At 43.2% G+C, this 20306-nt stretch overlaps 1 pseudogene across 1 annotated transcript; it reads left to right on the forward strand.

Moving 5' to 3' along the window:
* Nucleotides 1–418: 418 nt before the first annotated feature.
* On the forward strand, nucleotides 419–13392 carry LOC310771436 (carbohydrate sulfotransferase 11 pseudogene; annotated as a pseudogene). The gene is made up of 3 exons: nucleotides 419–611; nucleotides 5410–5489; nucleotides 12573–13392. The product of its transcript is annotated as a carbohydrate sulfotransferase 11 pseudogene (transcript).
* Nucleotides 13393–20306: the final 6914 nt, after the last annotated feature.

A 20306-nucleotide genomic window follows, 5' to 3' on the forward strand; every position in this document is an offset into this window, starting at 1 on the left:
GTACAACATACCTACTCAGTGAGATATTGCAAGATGGGAATATTTGAAAAATATTAGGATCCCAGAATTGGACGCTGATGTGGAAATTTTGATTGGGACAAATGTGCCAAAACTTATGGAACCATGGGAAATAATCCACAGCCAAGGCGATGGACCTTATGCCGTGAGGACCCTATTGGGGTGGGTCGTCAACGGTCCTTTGAGGGGCAATAGTGGTTGTTGTCAGAGAAGCTGCTCAACCATATATGCTAATAAGATATCCATCACCAGACTGGAGGGGCTGTTGGACTTACCCCTTAAAGTGGATGAAATCAACATGTCAAACAACTGGTGCATAGACGAACAGTACATTCAAAGTCTCAAAAGAAAGTTTGAAAGGAAAAGGACTTACAAGGAAGAGGAAGGACACATTCCCTCTATGGATGATAAGCATCGTTGGAAGAAAGACTTCTGTACGGACTCAAGTGCCAAGCCTGGGGACTCTGGCACTCTGAGCTTCAAACAGAATGATGAGAGTAAAACGAATGTCACTAAGGAAGTCTGGTTTGGAAAAGTCAAGGACAAGTGCTGTATGTCTGACTCTGATTGTGGAGACATGGAGAGTGAGGATGGTAAGGACTCAAATGATATGAAGGATTCTTCTGCAGTGGCTGGACAGAATCCACTGGCTTCAATGCATCCTCCTCCCATGACAACTTGAACTTTCAGAAACAAGCACCTTCATTTGTGGAACAGCAGTGGACGGATGGCTGGAAGGCCGTCTCATCTCCTGAATGGTCAAATGGCAGTTCTCTTTCAGTAACACAACTGAGGGGAATGCTAGCGAACAAAAGGAAAAACAACAATGACCACAGCAACACATTGGATGAGAGGAATTCTGACATCTACATGAATGCCAATGCAGACAGTACAGTCTCAAAAACAGACCCAGATGGCAAGGTGTTGCAGTGGCATAAAGTGAAGCACAAACACAAGGAGAAGGATCAATCTAAAAGGGACAAAACACAAAGGGAGTGGACTGAGTATGAAGTCTATGACATCAACAACGACAAAGACATTAAGTTGGAGTAGCCCATATATCCAAGCGCTTTCTGCATTAAGAGGCAAAGATCATGACCCAACATTGACTCATTTGTTGGTAACATCTCACTCAGAAGAAAGAAAAGAAACAGATCTGTTTAATGTAATTGTGCCTGCGTGCACAATTAGGGGCCGGTGTAAGAGCCATTCATGTCACTGTCTGTTTCTAGTTTTAGCCTACTTTAAGTTTTCCACTGGGTGGCAGTGTGGACAGGTGAGCTGGTGAAGTCTATATTGCACAGGTGTCACAGGTTTGCAATCATGCTTGGGTGATGGGGAGATCACACAGGTTTTTACCGCTTATCAGGATCATTGCAATAGATTCAAGTTACTGTATTATTAATTGTTAACAGAATAGTTTTGCTGCCTGTAAACATCATTAAATGGGAACCTCTCACCCAAACTGTAAACACCGCCTGGACATCAATGTTTTGAAGCGCGTCAAAAAGACCTCTCCTACACCCAGCTGAGTGACTAAATGTTGGACCCAGGATAGTCACTACAGTGCCCATTATTGGATTTACTGGTAACTGACACAGGTGTCCAAACTCCAATTCAAATCATAGCCATACCTAATCAATGGGATGATGTTAGAAGACACATACTGTATACTGTACTGTACTGTGAACGCTCCTACATTTGGTTTTCTGCTGCTTCTTTTTCCCCTCCTCATCTTCACACTGAAGTAGGTCTTTGTCTTTTGGAGTAATGAAAAATTACAGCAATAATGTAGCTATTAGCCCTTTTACCTTTGTTCTGAAAAGCAATGCAGGATATTTCCCTCCAAATCCGTCTTGGTGGTGCACAATGTAAAGTGCAGTGTAGAGGCTGGCCATCTTCTTAGCAATGTGTTGGTTTGCTTTGCATAATACTTAAACATACATTCCAACAGTACATTATTCCATTTACCATACAGTTACTTTCCATAATAATTAACATTCCAACAGTTACATTATGTAATTTACCTTACCGTTACTTTCCATAATAATTAACATTCCAACAGTTACATTATGTAATTTACCTTACCGTTACTTTCCATAATACTTAACATTCCAACAGTTACATTGTCATTTACCATACAGTTACTTTCCATAATAATTAACATTCCAACAGTTACATTATGTCATTTACCTTACCGTTACTTTCCATAATAATTAACATTCCAACAGTTACATTATGTCATTTATCTTACCGTTACTTTCCATAATAATTAACATTCCAACAGTTACATTATGTAATTTACCTTACCCTTACTTTCCATAATACTTAACATTCCAACAGTTACATTGTCATTTACCATACAGTTACTTTCCATAATAATTAACATTCCAACAGTTACATTATGTCATTTACCTTACCGTTACTTTCCATAATACTTAACATTCCAACAGTTACATTATTCCATTTACCATACAGTTAAGTCAAGTCAAGTTTATTTATATAGCCCTAATACACAAGCATGTCTCAGAGGGCTTCACAGAAAGTATGTCTAGCTGATTCTAGCTGACACAACAGTAACAAGAATATACAGAATAAAGATAACATTTGAACAATTGATAATATAGAAAATATAGAAATGAAGAGAGAGCAGAGGAGAGAGCAGGAGAAGGGGGAAGAGCAGGGGGAATGTGAGAGAGTGATGGGGTGGGGAGGGAATGGGAGATGTTGGAGGGTATAGGAGGTGGGGAAGGAGCAAGAGGAGAGAGCAGGAGAGGGGAAGGGGGGGGGGTGGGGGAGAAGAGAGCAGGGGGAGGGAGGAGGTGGGGAGAGAATGAGAAATATAGACGCACATCTTGCAAACGGACATATGTCAATTTCTAAGCAACCAAACTATGCCTAATTTAATTGGCTGCAAGCCTTTAGTAGTGAGTCCTTTTGCCAAATAAGCACATGTTCACATATAGAGCTTATGGGTGCCTTGCTTTAGGGAAGAGTGGGTGCCATGCTTTGAATAGTGGCGAAATACTAAGAGCATGGGTGCCATGCTTTAAATAGTGGCGGAATATTGCCATGCTATGCCATGCTTTAAATAGTGGCGGAATATTGGAGGGGATAGAGTGGGTGCCATGCTTTGGAGTAAAATGTGTACTATGCTTTGGAGTAGTGGGGGAAGGGGGGAAGAGGAAGAACACCGGGAAGAGGAGAAAGCAGGAGAGTGGAGGAGGGAGGGAGAGCGGGGGGATGTGAGGGAGGAGAGGGGGGAGGTGGGGAGAAAATAGGAAATCTGGAGGAGGAGAGAACAGAGGAGGAGAGATGAGGGTGCAGGGGAGGGAGAGCCAGGGTAGAGGTAGGGTCTAGGGTTGGGGGAGGGGAGGGAGTAGGATACGGGCCCGGATTAGGGCGAGGGTGGGGAGAAATGGGAAATGTGGAGGAGGAGAGAACAGAGAAGGAGAGGTGGGAGGGTGCAGGGGAGGGAGAGCAGGGGGAATGTGAGAGGGAGGACAGGACAGAGAGGAGGAGAGAACAGAGAAGGAGAGGTGGGAGGGTGCAGGGGAAGAAGAGCAGGGGGAATGTGAGAGAGGGGAGGGGACAGAGAGGAGGAGAGAACAGAGAAGGAGAGGTGGGAGGGTACAGGGGAGGCAGAGCAGGGGGAATGTGAGAGGGAGGAGGTGGGGAGGAAATGGGAAATGTGGAGGAGGAGGGAACAGAGAAGGAGAGATGGGAGGGTGCAGGGGAGGGAGAGCAGGGGGAATGTGAGAGAGGGGAGAGGACAGAGAGGAGGAGAGAACAGAGAAGGAGAGGTGGGAGGGTGCAGGGGAAGGAGAGCAGGGGGAATGTAAGAGAGGGGAGAGGACAGAGAGGAGGAGAGAACAGAGAAGGAGAGGTGGGAGGGTGCAGGGGAAGGAGAGCAGGGGGAATGTGAGAGAGGGGAGAGGACAGAGAGGAGGAGAGAACAGAGAAGGAGAGGTGGGAGGGTGCAGGGGAGGGAGAGCAGGGGGAATGTGAGAGGGAGGAGGTGGGGAGAAAATGGGAAATGTGGAGGAGGAGGGAACAGAGAAGGAGAGGTGGGAGGGTGCAGGGGAAGGAGAGCAGGGGGAATGTGAGAGAGGGGAGAGGACAGAGAGAGGCAGAGAAGGAGAGGTGGGAGGGCCAGGGTAGAGGTAGGGTCTAGGGTTGGGGGAGGGAGTAGGCTACGGGCCCGGATTAGGGCGAGGGTGGGGAGAAGATGGGAAATGTGGAGGAGGAGAGAACAGAGAAGGAGAGGTGGGAGGGTGCAGGGGAAGGAGAGCAGGGGGAATGTGAGAGAGGGGAGAGGACAGAGAGAGGCAGAGAAGGAGAGGTGGGAGGGTGCAGGGGAAGGAGAGCAGGGGGAATGTGAGAGAGGGGATAGGACAGAGAGGAGGAGAGAACAGAGAAGGAGAGGTGGGAGGGTGCAGGGGAAGGAGAGCAGGGGGAATGTGAGAGAGGCGAGAGCAGTTACTTTCCATAATACTTAAACATACACTCGAACATATATATTTATAAAAAACATCACATGCAACTGGGACGTATCATCAGTGATGTACCCTGGGGTCATAGGATGTTTCGGGTACTGCAACATCATACACCCTCGCCCAGGTGACCCATCCGGGGTTGATCAAGCCCCGACTTACGTCCCAGTAGCTACCCACGGTCAGCCTTCTTAGGGAAAGACAGGGCCACTCAATCCGCTGCTCCGGAACTACTCTGCCGGGACCGGGAGGCTCTGGCACATGGAGGGACTGGGCTCTGTGGGTTGACTCCTGTCCGGGCTCCTCCTACGTCTCACCAGGTCCAGGACCTGTGCGTTGCACCAGACTCCCCCGCTCCCAACATTTCATTCCGGTATGATGTTTCTTGGGCCGTGGTGGTACTGCAGGCTCCACTTGCGGCTTGAATGGCCCTCCTAAAAGGCCTCTCGTGGATTTGTTGGGCTTCTTCCTCACGGAAGACACAGGCTGGGGCGTTATCCCATACTGCTCCCGGGTGCCGTCTACATTCCGGCTGTCAACTGTCTCTCCAGTGGTCACCAATCTATTCCTGGTTGTCACGTAGTCTATTCCTAGAAGTCACTGGCTAGGCCAGGCTAACTATATAGAAAAAACATCACATGGATGCAACTGGGACGTATCATCAGTGATGTACATTATTCCATTTACCATACAGTTACTTTCCATAATATTTAAACATACATTCCAACAGTTGCATTATTCCATTTATGTTAGGTGATGTCATTCCTACATCTCCTCATGAATACGAACTGTTAGATGATGTCATGACTACATCACTACTCTGCTAGTCCTCTGCAGTTGTCCATAGCTTCATCTCATGGCAACCTTCTGTAACAGTTCTCATCTTTGAACCTTGCAGACTCAGCTATCAAGTGCTACAGCATTCCTAGTTATCAAGACCCGTTTACCAAGTGTGTCTTGGCCATCAAGTATCCACACGTAAATCCTCCAGTCTCACAGTATGCCTAATTTACCTTACAGTTACTTTCCATAATACTTAAGCCCCTCCCTCTGGCTGTGATGCCCTGAGATCCCTAAGGCCACCTTGGCAGTGCCCTGCTACCAGCCTGCTACTGTCAGTTGCTTTAAAAGTGACAGTGGTCTCAGTTTAATGTAGCCTGCCCTATGCAAAGGATATGTAATTGAATCATTTTAACACACATTTCAGAAAAGGTCGCTCTTCATGATGTCAATGGAGCAATTGCTTTTGTGCCCTGGCATGTGGCCTTGTGCCCTAAAAAATATTGTGATGCCGAAGGCCAGATGGCCTTCCCCTAAAATGATGAAATTCCCTCACTGGTCATCAGTGATGTCACTTGGGCAATTGTGATGTCATCAGCAACTGTGATGTAGTATGAGCCGATGGCGCACAGTTGTACGCAGAGATGGGCGAAAATACATCATAAAGTATTTTGATACAAATTACAAATACTTGCTCAAAAAATGTATCACAATACAAATACAAAATACCTGTCTGAAAATGTATTTGAGATACAAATACGTATTTTGTATTTTGAAAATACATGAAAATACATTTTATAAAAACTTATAAAGAGCTGCAACGATTAGTCAATTCATAGATGAATTGCCAAATATTAAATTAATTGCCTACTTTGATGATCTATTAATCATTTAGAGACATTTCTTTAAGGAAAATGTCCTAATTCTCTGATTTCAGCTATTCAAAAGTGAAATTTTCTGGTTTCCTAAGACAGTAAATCCTCTCTTTAGTCCTCTGTCACAGTATGTGTACTCCCTAACACACTGCAGTTCTTCCATTTTAGTTTTAGTTGTTTTTCAGTAGAACTAATTTCTCCTTCAGCTCAGCTGTTAATCACCTTCTGTGAGGGCTTTTGACTTAAAGGCAGCATTTCTGCATGTTAACCTCAAGTTTTGGAACTTTGACTATGTTTAGCCATAGATATCTGACATCATAACACAATATATAAATAATTGAAATAGGTAAAAGGCATAGTAGGTCCCCTTTAAACAACTTCACATTCACCACCATGTCAGTAACTTGTCGTCACAGTATTTATTTAACGTGCAAACATATTTATACAACTAGAAAAGGTTACATTTCAGGAATTGAATGCCCTGATGCACATCCTGTCTAAGGTTGTGAAATTGTGAATCGGTGAGAGGAAGGATGAGAAACTGCATCTCAAACAAAAAAGGCCTTCCATGAAATTGGACTCTTGTTCAAATCCTTACATCCTTAAAATGACTTCCCCTCCTTCTGCTTCATAAACAAAATCCAAAACAACCTGGCTATCTAGAACATAATTACTAAAGAACAATCACTCACTGAATACAACTTTCCACTATCAGCAGTGGTAACACCATTCTAGTGTCAAAATCTGCACAGCCATCATTATGCACAGTGAAGCTCAGACATCCTTGTAGCAACATAAAGACATTTTTGATTTTCATTAGGGTACTTTGGTGTTCAGTTATAGTTTTTCAGTATAACTAATTTCTCCATCTATTCAAATCAGGTTTATGACAGTTAGTTGTTTTTCAGTACAACTAATTTCTCCTATTCAAATCAGGTTTCAGTTTAGTTCAGTTAGGTTTTTTTTCAGTACAACTTATTTCTCAATCTATTCATATCAGGTTTTTACGACGGAGTTTTAGGGCCATGCATGATGAAAAATAAAAATTACAGGAGGATTTTCTTTTTTAGTTTCCAAAATAAAATAAAAAAATCATTTTGAGAAAAAAGTTGAAATGTCGTGAATAAAGTCGAAATGTCGTGAATAAAGTCGACATTTCGTGAATAAAGTCGACATTTCGTGAATAAAGTCGACATTTAAGCACCAGGCAGAAGAAAAAAAAAATCTAAGGAGCAAGTTTTTTTTTTTTTTTTTTCAAGAATAAAGTCGAAATTTCGTGAATAAAGTCGACATTTAAGCACCAGGCAGAAGAAGAAAAAAAATCCAAGGAGCAAGTTTTTTTTTTTTTTTTTTTTTCAAGAATAAAGACGAAATGTTGAGAATAAAGTAGAAACATTTCGTGAATAAAGTTGAAATACCATTTCGTGAAAGACGAAATGATGATAGCCTATATTCAATCGTGTTAGTGCGCATATGACTGTCTCTGCAAAATGCCGTGCATAGATGAGTTAGTGAAATTGTACTTCAGAATTGGTTTTAGTAACAACCCAGCTAGCAATCTGCCGCTGCCTCTGGTGGCCCGCAATCGCATTTTGAGCGGCAGAGCGGCGGTGGCATTCCTTCAGCGGCCATCCAGCGGCCCACTGGAGGAACGCCGCTACCTTCACTCTGGCGGAATGCCGCTGGAGGGCTAGCAGCGGCAGGCCATCGGCAAGCCGCCAAGAATTTTCCCTCTCTAAGTACCACATCAGCGCTGGAGGGGCGCTGGTGTCTGGCCGTCGGCAGATAGGCCCACCCCGTCCATTAAACTGCATTCATAAGCATTATGAAACTATAGCTCTAATTTGAAACGATGGGCTAAGTTCTGTTCTATTTTGTTTGAAAGAGACTATTTAATGGATTTCTGTTTTTATTATGCTAGACAAAGGCAAAAATACCTTCACAGCATTCAAAAATGAACTTAGCAAGATTTTCCAAATCACTAAATGGATGAAAAACACAAATGCCCAAAGATTATACATTGTATTTGAGAAGTTTATTGTAGCCTATTTAACCTCTGTAGTAGCCTAATTGTTTTGTCCCTGCAATACTCTGTCTCTTTTTCTCTCATTTACTTTTTATTTCTGTTGTTCTCTCGAATTTTTATATTTACAGTCTTTGAATTAAAAAACATTTATTTATTTATTTATTTATTTATTTATTTATTTATTTATTTATTTATTTATTTATTTATTTATTTATTTATTTATTTATTTGTTCATGTCCGAGTGAAATGTTATTTGCTCTCTCTTGTGATTATGAATGGACTAAAGACACCTCACATTAGGATAGTGGACAAACATTTCTAATCACCTGTGTTGGAATGTTCTTTGAATACCAGAAATCAAGTCAATAGCTTATAAATTCACCTCCTTGAATAGTTCATGCCTGAGTCGTAAACCAGAGCAAATTAAAATACAACTGGATGGATGTTGGACTTTGAATGGTTTTGCAATCAGGGTGCGAACTACGGGGGAGCTGGGGGGGGCTTTGGCTCCCCTTAAAGAAATAGTAGACCCCCTGAAAACATGACATGAAATTTGGGGGGGGTCTCTAAATTATTGACTAATATATATTACCCCATGTATTTTCTATTTCTTTTTCTGTACCTTCATAGTGAATAATGCCTAAAATTACACTATTTTAATCGTATGATTCAGAGTGTGCTCAATCACTGTCAAATTCACTGTAAGCCCCTATACCGACATGCATGTTATTCTTATCATCACCACATCGAAGCGTGGCGGTGCAGGTGCAAATCAAACGTCACTCACGCGGGCAGGTCAGATTTAAAACAACAGCAAGATGTCAAAAAGAAAACAAGGCAGTTTGACAAACTTTACATTCACCAAGAAATGGAAGCAGCCGTCAGTTGAACAGCAACAAGTCGCTTCTACTTCAAACGCAGATGTGATAAAAGTGACGACGACGTGAAGCTGGAATACCTCCGAGTCCTCCCGCATATGGAGGACTGTTTGTGAGATGGAATGCGTCAGGAACTTCACAGTGAGTGGGACATGTGCGTTATGGAGTGGATAAAAGTGTTGGGCAGAGATATCATGTTCTTGTGGATGCAGTGTATATGGAGAGCAGTGCGCCCGTTTCGCCTTTCTGTGCTCTCTCACCCTCCCTCCCTCTGTGTGCGCAGCGCGCTTTTCTCTCTTGGAGAGAAAAGTGGAACACGACAAGAGCTGTATCCGTGTCTTTGAGCGTGCTGATAAACTATAGAATAGAGATCTTACTGTGGTTTTTGCTTTTTAGAGCGTGGTGGATGTGGTCTGGTCATTGGGCTACCCGGCTACTGCTTATGTGATACTGTAGCCTGTATCGGATGTGCTGCTGCCTGAATCAGACTGTGAACGTTGAAGGGAGGCAGTCCTTTCTGAGGCACGCGCAAGCAGCTGTCCGCACCGGGTCGCGCGCACGTCCCCCGAAAGTCACAGTATAGTTCGCACACTGTTTGCAATGACCAAGCAAAGTGGTGTATAGCTTATAAGTGCAGTGGTTCTCAAACTTTTTCAGGTCAAGGACCCCTAAACTGACACAAATTAGACGGAGCCTCATTTGATAAGATTTTGTCCCAGGGTCTCCCAACTGATAGCTTTTGTGACAACCCTCCCACTGTGTGGTCGTCACACGTTTCACTGTTTTATTACATAAAGTGTATGAAACCCATGATCAAAATACATTCAAGATTCAAGATTTTTATTGTCACTCCGTAGTACAAGTATCACGTGTGAAATTCTTGTGCTGTGAACTCCGTTTACAACATAGTACAAATATAACGGGGCATATGAGTGCAAAAACAACAAAAGACACAACAAGCAATAAGGCAGTAGAGCGATAAGACAAGTCAGAGACAGTGGCATATTCACTGCACATAGGTGCACATGTCGTGTGCATACTTGGACGTACATGCATTCTGTCATTGTGTTACTTATCATTGGAATTATTGTAAAAATGATTTTTTTGCTGGGGGCCCCTGGAAGCCCCTCAAGGACCCCTGGGGGTCCCTGGACCCCACTTTGAGAACCTCTGCTTATAGTGCATACCATACATTTGGTCAGCTCTAACCTACACTTCTCCTGTGAGCCCACAACAGGGCTGTGTCTACCCAGTTGTAGCCTAATTTAACCTGTGGAACAATTGTTTTGTCCCTGGAATATAAATAAATAAATAAATATAGTGCAAATAATAATAGGTAGATGTCCAAGAAGAATAAATGTGGGTCATTTATTCACTGGGTATGCAGTGTTATATTTTTCAGCCAGATGCAGGATGATGGCTCTCTCTCTCTCTCTCTCTCTCTCTCTCTCTCTCTCTCTCTCTCTCTCTCTCTCTCTCTCTCTCTCTCTCTCTCTCTCTCTACTTTATTACACTGGTCAGGTCTGCAGTCTATATATCCCCCCCCCCCCCATGTCTCATCTGTATCCATTTGTCTGATGTTGTTTTGTGTGTGTAATGAACAGTTTGAAATAAAGATTATTGGGAGGGATTGGGAGGGAGGGGGAGGGGGGGGGGGGGGTGAGAGTGACGATGGGAAGTGAAGAATTTTGGCACTTTTGCGTTGCCGTAGTGTGACGTTGTGTCTGCGTCCAGGCCATTGAGGCTAGTGTGTCCTGGCGCCATTTTATGAATGGGATTTCAGGAAGCAAACATGCGCCCAGAGTGATAGCAACAATCTTTGAAAAAGTCGTTTTAAACCATGACTTGTCTTCACCTATCTACAAAACACAGGACTGATTATAAAAGCGATATACGGACAATAACAGACCGGTTGGTGGCGATCATCCGCTGCCTTCTTGCAACTTCATCACAAGAAAAACAAGACGTGCACGACAACAAAGGACACTGAAAACTTCGGGGCTCTTTGAAAAGCAGATCGGTAAGAATATTTAACGCTATATTTGTGAATCCTATTGTGCTCTGCTGCGATCTTACCATTAGCCATTTCGCTGGTTAGGCAGATAACAACAAGTTAGATGGCTAATAGTTAAATGACGTGTAGACAGCTGTGAAGAAATGCATGGGCCATCTACATCTTGTTAAAAACCTTCCACGTTTCTTGGAGTAAAACGTAAAAAGGCATCGGTTGCAAACATCTATTTTGTGCTCATTCTGGATATATCAATACACCATTTAACGGTGTTATTCGGCCGTTTAACGTTAACGTACATAATTCCGTTTGCTTTCGCGGCTTATTGATTAAACTAACGTTACAGAGTACAGACCATTGTTAGTGTGTTGCTGCTCACGTTAATTTACTGCGTGCATATTCTTCTGTTTGCGTGCACGGCCATGTAAGATGAGATCAAAACTAACGTTACAGACCGTTACAGTCTGTGACTGTTAGTCTGTAAATCGTTTGTATTATTTTATTTCCTTATCCCCACACTGATGCAAGCTCTATTTTGGACCAAACAGGCTTGATATGAGCCATGAGTCCAGCAGCTGCATAAAAAAAATGTGAAATTATTATCGCTTATCGGACAAGAGAAGCAGATATTTGTCTGTTATATGTATCAGCTTAAAAATCCATCCTAGCAGCATCATAAAGAGCATTCAAATAGCTATTTTATTTTAAATAAGTAGCTCCCTTTGTTTGTTTCAGGTTGGGTCAATGGACAGCTTTGTCAGAGACACATTGGCGGAGTGGCAACTTCAAGACCTCGTAGATAGTTTTAAAGGTAAGGTTTCTATTTTATTTTTTTATAAATATTCTTATGGAAAATTATTATTTAGCTTGGCCTCGCCTGCCCTATTGGCACGCCCGTGTGTGTGTGTTGCTCTCACTAAATATTATTGCATCAGTGATGTCACAATGCCTCCATGTGTATGTGTTTGTGTGCCTCATTATATCACTGATTACATCATCAGTAGGCATTTTAAATACTCACACAAAGCTGCTTTATCATGTCTCCTTCCGTGCTGAGATTGCATTAGAAAACAACACGCCATAATATCTTTCAAGCAGTTTTTGTTGATCAGTGCTATCAGCAGCACTTCAATTCGTACGGTCAGTCACACACACACACACACACACACACACCTGTGAATATAGTATATTGGGGAGAAGGGCATGGTGCTACCGGATAATGCTGTAACTCTGTTTCCCTGATGAACTCCACAAATCTTTGTGGACTAAAATACTATGCTACTTCCACTGGCATAGGGGTCATTTTTGGGTTAACTTATGCATTAAGGTTAGTTCTGACTCTTGTGAAGTGCCGTTTTGAATCTCTTGGAAGTAAAAACATTGAAGTGGTCCAAATATTGACCACAAGTGCACTAGTTGTTATTTTAGGGTTGATCATTCATTCATGATCTTTGATGATTCTTCATCTTTTCTGTTTTTGTTTGTTTGTAGGTTGAATCAGCGGTGCAGGCGATTGACCAGGGCCGACGCGAGCTGTCAGAGGAGGCCTGCTGCTCCTACACCCGCAAACGCCGAGTCCTCATCCCCGAGGACCTGAAGCACGTCATCGTGGACGAGCAGCATGGCATGCTGTACTGCTACGTGCCCAAGGTGGCCTGCACCAACTGGAAGAGAGTGCTCATGGTCCTGACGGGCGTCGCCGGGCCCCACCAGGATCCGCTGGCCATTCCCGCCAATGAGGCCCACGTGCCGGGGAACCTGCGCACGCTGTCGGAGCCTGCGCTCCTACCTGAAGTTCGTCTTTGTGCGCGAGCCCTTTGAGCGGCTGGTGTCTGCGTACCGCAACAAGTTAACGCGCAGCTACAACACGGCGTTTCATAAACGATACGGCACGAAGATAGTCCGGCGCCACCGACCGGACCCCTGGTCGGAGGCTTTGGAGCGGGGCGACGACGTCTCCTTTGAGGAGTTTGTGTACTACCTTGTGGACCCGGCCACCCAGCGAGATGAGCCCTTCAACGAGCACTGGGAGCGGGTGCACTCGCTGTGCCACCCCTGCCTCATCCACTACAACGTGGTGGGCAAGTATGAGACGCTGGAGCAGGACTCCCGCTACGTGCTGCAGCTGACCGGGGTGGAGGGGCAGGTCGCCTTCCCGGCCTCCTCCAAGAGCACCAGGACTACGGGCGACATGGCAGTCCAGTTCTTCCACAACATCAGCCCCTTCTACCAGAATAATCTGTACAACCTCTACCGCATGAACTTCCTGCTCTTCAACTACTCCATGCCAGCCTACCTCAAGTTTAGTTGAGGCTGGGACTTCACTCATCCACAGACTCATGCTTGAACTCTCTGATCCTGATCTTTACATGGACTCCACTATGTCACTTTCAAGGTCTGTTACTTTGCACTTTAATGCAAATTAATTTGAAAATTGCCTTTCTGTCTACCTGATACTTTGTATTGCTGCACTGCATACTGCACAAAGACAAATTCCTCATTTGTAACATGTTCATTATGGCTATTAAGTAAGCTTGAATCTTGAGACTATTGTTTATTTATATACTGGACTCCCCCTGCTAGTATTGACTTACAATAATTACAGTCCTTGATAATTACCCACCTATAATGACACACAATTTTATATAAAATTTACTTTTTGGAACACGGTGGAAAAGTAGGAATATCTATGATGTGCTGCTGTGCGTGACTTTATGCTTGTTTTCTATTTGTATCTTTATGACTGTTTTATTTGACTATTGCACTATTTAAGGCAGATTTTGTGATTCAAAATGTTTTTTTTTTTTTATACATTATTTTTTGGCTTGATGTTTTCTTTAAATATATAGCCCACATAATATGCAACATATACAGAGTTGTCAAGTTTTTTGCTATTTGCAACGCCCAGTTGTCAAATCATCATCGTTTGATTCATTTCTTATGTCCATAAATAAAATAACAAAAAGTTCACGGATCTGTTCTCCTTTAAATTATTATTGTTGTATTAATAATCACATGTTATCATTTAAATCATTGTAATTATGTGCATTATTGAAGTGGTTCTCAACCTTTTTTAACCAAGTAGCCTACCTCAGAAATTACCACCATATTTAGTGATAAGTAATATTTATAAGTATGAGAGGAAGGGAGCCCTGCCAGTGGATAAGCACTGCATGCATGTATTAGCATAACAATGTATAGTGGGGCTGGGAGGTGCAATACCAGCGGCATGCCATCAGCGTGCCGTGCAAGGGCCGCTGGCTGTGTAAGCTGGTGCCGCCAGCGGACCGCCAGCGAGCCACCCCGGCGGACCGCTGTTTCACCGACTAGCACGACCGCAGCGGAGCCGCTGCGGCTGCCGACGGTGGCCCGCCGAATTGGTCTCCGGCTTGCCGCCGGCGGCCCGCCCATGATCTGCTAGCTGGGAAGGAAATCCTCTCTCTTTTAGCGCACAAACACAGTGTGTTAATAAGTATTAGGACTTTGAAAAGATTGTGCCGAAAATTGCGGCTGTTCAGAAGGAGAAACCATACAAACTTGGAGGAGGTGGCCGCATTCTTGCAAACTGAAATAGCTGGAAATGGACAGATGCAAGGATATCGATGGTTACACCTGCGTGCAATACAGAGAGGCTACGTTGTATCACAAGATACAGTAAGACAATTGATCAAGTTGATTGATCCTGAGGGTGTGGAGGAGAGGCGGGCGCGGCGTCTGAGACGCAGGCATTACCGCTGCAAAGGTCCCAATGCGCTCTGGCATATGGATGGGTACGATAAACTGAAGCCATATGGCATTGCCATCAATGGTTGCATTGATGGTTTTAGTCGCTATGTTTTGTGGATGGAGGCCTACAGAACAAACAACGACCCAAAAGTAATAGCAGACTACTTCATCACATCCATTGCTCGCTTGGGAGGATGTCCGGAGCGACTGCGCGCTGACAGAGGCACGGAGAATGGGCACGTCGAAAATATGCTTGTCTTTTTGCGCAGAAATCACACTGACTCTTTTGCAAGAGACCGAAGTTTCATCTATGGACGCAGCACCGCAAACCAGCGGATTGAATCGTGGTGGGGGATCTTGAGGAGACAAAGTGCGCAGTTTTGGATGAACCTTTTCCGAACCCTCCAAGACGACGGGCATTTCTCCGGGGATTTCTTGGATAAAAGTCTGATCCAATTCTGCTTCCTAAACCTTGTTCAGGTAGGCCTGCAAACTCATTACCTTGGCTCCTTTATCCATAATATACCAATGTGACATATCCTGTCTGTCCCCCTCTCCTTCATTCACCTGCACCTGACCTGCACCAATTTAAACATGTCAAAAACATTCGCCCTTATTAGATCCGCCCCCTGGCGCACGCACGCACGCACGCACACACACCTACACACACACACACGCACGCACGCACACACACACACACACACACGCGCGCACACACACACACACACACACACACACACACACACACACACACTACTAAATTCATAACCAGAAGATATGAATTACACACATACAGAATGACACAACTGATTGACCATTTTATAGCCTATTATATAGCCTACAGTATAAAATCAGTAAACCATGCAACATAATGACAAATAGGCCTACTGAAAAAATGAGTAGGCCTATACAAGAGTTTTAAGTCTATACATTTACATTTACCACTGGCATTCCTCCAGCAAATAAAACATAGGTACATATATCTCACATAATAGTTACAGCTTATTCTACAATGCAGAAAACGTGGGTTGTCTAATATCTATATATTTTTTTATGCAGGATGAACTTGATGAAGTTGTGACAACCTGGAATTCACACAAGATAACAGCAAAGGCAGGCCATGGTGTGATTGGAGGTCGCCCTGTTTTGATGTACACGCTTCCACAGATGTATGGTGGTGAGGACAATCTCAAGACATTCGACATGGAAGAGTGGGCCCTTTGTAAGGAGGAGTGCACCCCCAAAAGCCAATACCCATGTGATGAGACTGTATTTGATCTCTGCTGTCTTCTGATGCAGGAACAAGGATGGGATGCTCCTAGAGATGCATTTTCCGCTGCTGAACTGTACACTTCATTGAGAACTGAAATACTGTTAAATATCTGACGGTGGACAATTATCTGTACACTAAGGAGCAGCTCTGGTTTAATGCGGGCTTACCAGGGCTAAGCCCCGGGGCACAGGACGTGAAGGGGCCAAGGGCTTAGAGGGAAAAAATAAACAAAAGTATGTGGGTGTGTGTGTGTGCATGTGAGTGTGTGTGTGTGTGTGTGTGTGTGTGTGTGTGTGTGTGTGTGTGTGTGTGTGTGTGCGTGCATGTGAGTGAGTGAGTGAGTGAGTGTGCGTGGAAGGAGACATGGAATTATGGCAAGGTAGGACACTCACCATACATTTTTGTCCCGGGGGGGGGGGGGGCTACACCAAAAACAGGGCTGTGTGATATGGTTGAATATCATAATTGTAAGGATTTTTCCCTATATCAATACTGTTGTTCATGCTAATGTTGGTTATTTGGGATGATATTTTAACTCAGTTCATGGAAATTAAACAACCCTCCAACCACAAAGAATTCTCTGACATGAATAATCTCTAGTGTACCCACATGTACCAGTTTACAGAGGTTACACTTTCTCACACCTAGTAGGCTGCATTGTTTTTACTGCTGTAGTGTGTTGGTCATGTTTAACAAAAAGTAGGCTACATTAATGTAACTGCTTTGTGGCCAATTCTTAAGGTAGGCTAATAATTCATATTTGGGGGACTTTTAAAAAATGCATAGCCACAAGGCCCATGCTAATCCAGCCTTGCTAAGGAGAATCATTGGTGTGGGCTTCATTATTTCAGAGCCACTTAGGCCACACAATGAAAGTGTGATTTCCTCACCTGGGTAAACCTAGCCTCCATTTCTGATTTTCTGTACTTAATGAATAGTTAAAAAGATGACACAAATGAAATTGATGCACTTTATAATATAAAATCATGAACATGACTTACATTTGCAACAAAAACTGCATCAACACTCAAACACCTTTTTTGGCTATTAGTAAACTCTGTTTGTAAAACTGTTTTTTCCAATACTTTGTGTGGGACATCTTGTACCTCATCTTGTGCAAAATACAAACAATACATCACCTTGTTTACAGAAAATCTTAAGCATAGTCAAACACATGGCTAACCTCCAACATGCTTTATGTATACCTGTGGTGGCTTTTATAAAATAAAAGAAACTGGTATAAAATCACAAATTTGTATTAAAAAAATCACAAAAAATAATGAAAATTGCAAGACTTAACTAAACATTTGCCGTGTAAAGGGACTGTTCTTTTTTTGAAGTGGGGTTGCATGAGATAAGTATTCAGTGTATGGCCTGGCTGCAGTAGATTCATGTTCTGTTGGGACACTCCCAGTTTGGAGCTAAGCAATGTACTGTTGTGGATAGGGTCAGCAACAAAATGTAGGCTATTTTAGCCACCTAAAAAAGGCCCAGCGAAAAACCCCACAAAAACGATGAGCAGGTAATACACTGACCATGGATTAATACCTCATACAACCCCAGTTAAAAAAAAAGGGAAGTAACACTTTAAGGTCCTTTCCTTTGTTAAATAGTTATGGCATGACTGTGGAGGGCCTGTGTGCACTTGAACTACATCCACAAAAGGCAATTTTAAGGCACAAACATATTCTTCTTGCAGCTAATCAATCATTGCACAACTTTGAACATGCTGAACATGCATTTAAAAGGGAAAATCTCACATAAAACCGTACATTCACAAATATTGACTGACCTGTCTAAAACCATAGGAATGTAAATATTTAATTTAGTAGTATTCCCTTTAGCTCATTGTAGCTGCCTCGAGTACTCGCAAATGTTAGTGTCTATTCACAAGTGCATGTTGGTTTCAGTTTGTAAGAATTTAGGCCAGGAAGGGGGTCAGACTGTCGAATCCAAACACTAACAGACCCTAACCCCAAACCCCCCCAAAAATGTTTCCATTTAACAATTTGAGACAAATTTGTGAAATAGAAACGTTTTTAGGCCATGGACGTCTCTATTTCACATTTTTCTAAGAGACTGAGCTGGAAAAATAGATTGAGGTAGCCAACCAAAAACAGAATTGCACAAAATGACATTAACACACTGAGAAAATAAACCTCAATATCACTGTTAAGGTTTGCTTGACAGTAGTAAATTGTTCACTGACATGTGGTCAGACTGAGTTTGGACTTCATTTGATAATCACACCACTCAATCCACTATTAAGCTGGTTTGGGTGAGTGATAAGGAGGTAAATACTGTATGGAGGAGGTAAATACTGTATTGTCTCCCGAAGGGGCCGACCCCCCGGGGACCCCTCTCCCATTGCCTAACCCTAACTCTAAACTCTCCCACCCCCCATGCGTAAACCTAACCTATCCCACCCCCCACACCTAACCCAGACCCTAACCTCCCACCCCACCCCACACCTAAACCTAACCTATCCCACCTCCCACCCCACGCCTAAACCTAACCTATCCCACCCCCGACACCTAACCCAGACCCTAACCTCTCCCATTGCCTAACCCTAAACTCTCCCACCCCCCACGCGTAAGCCTAACCTCTCCCACCCCTCTATAAACTCCCATTCAAAATTAAAAAAAAACTTTTACATTTAAAATTGGAAATTGTGAAAGATAAATGTTTTTGGCTGTGGACCAAATATTTTACATTTTTCTAAGAGGCCGTGTTGATTTTTCAATACATACTTTTGAGAAACTCTAGCTTACTCAAATCTATCAATACACAAAGATGCCATTATCAATACAACACCTCAGAGGTAGACTTGCAGTTATTGTTAACCTGAGACATAGTTTATGAAAACTGCTTGAAGTCACCTTATACAGAGAAGTGGAGAAATATAGGCTACTGGTATAAAATCACAGCATCTGACAGTTGTCCAATTTATAGGCTACTTAGCATGAATGCTGGAGACCTGAAGACAAACTACACCTATAAAAGGGTTTTGAAGTGCAAGAATAACATCGCTTTTTGTGTCAATTAAGTAAGACAGTGGTTCTTGTCATTTTAGAAACATTGGCTCGGAAATAGCATGGCCGCAATCATGTCCGAGTCCGGGGCCACATATTGGGCTACACTATGTCCATCACCCAGACGTTGCTGTTAAGGACGTCATTGAATTCAGCACGAAAGACCGGGAAACTTTCGTATGAGTCAGATAGCTGTAGGAACTTTCCACATGTCCGACCAATTGGCCGTCTTGTGAAATCAGACATTACTGTATACTCAACAGTGACACAGTCTGACAAAATCAAATTGGATCCTGTGCAGAATCTCAGAAACTTCCTGAGTTTTTCTTCATCCAGTTCCCTGATATACCTTCGGAGATGATGTTCCACCTCTTTTTGCTTTGCTGTCATATCCGTTGGGAACTTCAACAGGCTTGACACCTTCTTGGCTGTGGGTTTAAGATCAGCATACATCTTTGTCAGCTTCTCATAATTCAGAGTGATCTTTGGTTTTGTGATCTCCCTCCAGCAATCAATAACAAACATTGGCTTTTGCACAAGTTCTTTGTGAGAAATTTCCATCAGAATTGCTGGAAGGGTGTCTGCTGAGACTTTTCTTCTGCAGTCATAGTTGTCGAGAATCTCCAAAATGTCATCCATTTCAACAGAGGAGAAATCTTGTAAAGCTTGCTTGAGGATCTCGCGCTCTTGGCAACTTACAAACTGCAGAAAGCTTTCTGTCAGGTCACTGTACACTGCTCCAAATAACATCTCCTCAACAAAGGGGGGTGCAAGCTTGATAGGAAGGTAGTGGCTATCTTGGTATCCTCTCACGAAAATCCGGCCGATGGCTTTCCAGGTGTCAGCCTTGAAATCATGTCTGATGAAGGGTACTTTCATTGTTGTCCCAAGAGTGCAACGATCATAGAAATCATGCCAAAAAGCACTAAGGACATCTCTAAGAACTCCTGACCCAGTACCAGGTTCCTCAGAATTATCTGGGAGCAATCGTCTCACTAACAGTGGTGTGGTCAGAGTGTCTGGATCAGAAAATGCTTCAATCATGTCATTGAAGCAATTTGCATGGTGGATAGTTATCATTTTTGTTTGAGGTGCATCGTCAAGTGTTTCAGGCTCATAAATCAGTGTGTCATTGTCATCAAATTCAGCATCTGATTGTGGGCCAAATGTAATTTCAGGGTCAGATATCTCATA

Source organism: Poromitra crassiceps, assembly GCF_964638095.1.
Source record: "Poromitra crassiceps genome assembly, chromosome: 2".
Taxonomy (NCBI): Eukaryota; Metazoa; Chordata; class Actinopteri; order Beryciformes; family Melamphaidae; genus Poromitra; species Poromitra crassiceps.